This window comes from Chiloscyllium punctatum, chromosome 31 (assembly GCF_047496795.1).
Source record: "Chiloscyllium punctatum isolate Juve2018m chromosome 31, sChiPun1.3, whole genome shotgun sequence".
Classification (NCBI taxonomy): Eukaryota; Metazoa; Chordata; class Chondrichthyes; order Orectolobiformes; family Hemiscylliidae; genus Chiloscyllium; species Chiloscyllium punctatum.
In genome coordinates this window covers 67,461,088-67,463,587 of record NC_092769.1, presented here as the reverse complement: position 1 = coordinate 67,463,587, position 2,500 = coordinate 67,461,088, and positions in this window count along the sequence as shown.

Here is a 2,500-nt window from a genome sequence, read left to right as displayed (position 1 = left end):
TGTGTGGGAGAGTGAGTGTGTGTGTGTGTGTGTGTGTGTGGGAGAGTGGAGTGTGTGTGTGTGTGTGGAGAGTGAGTGTGTGTGTGTGGGGGGAGAGTGAGTGTGTGTGTGTGTGTGTGTGTGTGTGGGAGAGTGAGTGTGTGTGTGTGTGGGAGAGTGAGTGTGTGTGTGTGGGGGAGAGTGAGTGTGTGTGTGGGGTGGTGAGTGTGTGGGGTGTGTGTGGGAGAGTGAGTGTGTGTGTGTGGGGGGAGAGTGGTGTGTGTGGGAGGGTGTGTGTGTGGGGAGGTGAGTGTGTGGGAGAGTGGTGTGGGTGTGTGGGGGAGTGAGTGTGGGGTGTGAGTAGTGTGTGTGTGTGGTGGTGGTGTGGGGTGTGAGCGTCTGTGTGTGGGAGAGTGAGTGTGGGGTGTGTGTGTGAGTAGTGTGTGGGAGAGTGTGTGTGTGTGTGTGTGGAGAGTGAGGTGTGTGTGTGGTGGGAGAGTGAGTGTGTGTGTGTGTGGGAGAGTGAGTGCGTGTGTGTGTGGGAGAGTGAGTGTGCGTGTGTGGGGGGAGAGTGGTGTGTGTGTGGGGGGAGAGTGAGTGTGGGTGTGTGTGGGAGGTGTGTGTGTGTGTGTGGGACAGTGAGTGTGTGTGTGTGGGGGAGAGTGTGTGAGTGTGTGTGTGTGGGGGGGAGAGTTGTGTGTATGTTGTGGGAGAGTGAGTGTGTGGGAGAGTGAGTGTGTGGGAGAGTGAGTGTGTGTGTGTGGGAGAGTGAGTGTGTGGGAGAGTGAGTGTGTGTGGTGTGGGAGAGTGGTGTGGGGTGTGAGTAGTGGTGTGTGTGTGAGTGAGTGTGGGTGTGAGGGTTGTGTGTGGGGAGTGTGGTGTGGAGGTGTGAGTGTGTGGGAGTGAGTGTGTGTGGGGAGAGTGTGGGTGTGTGGAGGTGAGTGTGGGTGTGTGGGAGAGTGAGTGTGGGTGTGTGTGGAGAGTGAGTGTGGGTGTGTGGGGTGTGTGTGGGTGTGTGGAGAGTGTGTGGGTGTGTGTGGGTGAGAGTGTGTGTGTGTGTGGGAGTGTGGTGGAGTGTGGTGGGAGAGTGTGTGGGTGTGTGGGAGAGTGTGTGTGGTGTTGTGTGGGAGAGTGTGTGTGTGTGTGTGTGGGAGAGTGTGTGTGTGTGTGTGTGTGAGAGAGTGTGGTGGTGAGTAAGTGTGTGTGAGTAGTGCGTGTGTGGTAAGTGTGTGTGTGTGAGTGAGTGAGTGGGGTGTGTGTGTGAGTGAGTGGGGTGTGTGTGTGTGAGTGAGTGGGGTGTGTGAGTGTGGTGAGTGTGAGTGTGGGAGAGTGAGTGTGAGTGTGTGGGAGAGGAGAGTGTGTGTGTGTGAGAGTGAGTGTGGGGTGTGAGTAGTGTGTGGGAGAGTGAGGGTGTGTGTGTGTGTGAGAGTGAGTGGTGGGGTGTGAGTAAGTGTGTGTGTGTGAGTGGAGTGTGGGGTGTGTTGTGTGTGGGAGAGTGAGTGTGGGGTGTGAGTAGTGTGTGGAGAGTGAGTGTGGTGTGTGGAGAGTGAGTGTGTGTGTGTGTGAGTGAGAGTGAGTGAGTGGGTGTGTGGAGGAGAGTGAGGTGTGTGGGAGAGTGAGTGTGTGTGTGTGGGGGAGAGTGAGTGTGTGTGGAGGCGAGTGAGTGTAGTTGTGTGGGGAGGTGAGTAGTGTGTGGGGGGAGAGTGAGTGTGTTGTGTGTGTGGAGAGAGAGTGTGAGTGTGTGTGGGAGAGTGTAGTGTGTGTTTGTGGGGAGTGAGTGTGTGTGTGTGTGTGTGGGAGAGTGAGTGTGTGGGAGAGTAGTGCTGTGGGAGAGTGAGTGTGTGTGTGTGGGAGAGTGAGTGTGTGTGTGTGGGGAGAGTGCGTGTGGGTGTGAGTAGTGTGTGTGTGGAGTGAGTGAGGTGGGTGTAGGTCTGTGTGTGGGAGAGTGAGAGTGAGGTGTGTGGTGAGTAGTGTGTGTGGAGGAGTGTGTGTGTGTGTGGGGAGAGTGAGTGTGAGGTGTGTGTGGAGAGTGAGTGTGTGTGTGTGTGGGAGAGTGAGTGTGTGTGTGGTGGAGTGTGAGTGAGTGTGTGGGGGGTGAGTGAGTGTGTGGGGAGTGCGTGTGTGTGTGTGTGAGAGTGAGGTGGATGTGAGTAAGGTGTGTGTGTGTAGTGTGTGAGTGAGTGTGGGGTGTGTGTGTGGGGGAGAGTGAGTGTGTGTGTGAGGGAGAGTGTGTGGTGTGGGGAGTGGTGTGTGGGAGAGTGAGTGTGTGTGTGTGGGAGAGTGAGTGTGGGGTGTGAGTAAGTGTGTGTGTGTGTGTGAGTGAGTGTGGGTGTGGTGAGCGTCTGTGTGTGGGAGACGTGAGTGTGGGGTGTGTGTGTGAGTAAGTGTAGTGGAGAGTGAGAGTGTGTGTGTGGGGGAGAGTGTGTGTGTGTGTGTGTGGGAGAGTGAGTGTGTGTGTGTGTGTGTGTGGAGAGTGAGTGCGTGTGTGTGTGGGAGAGTGAGTGCGTGTGTTGTGTGGGAG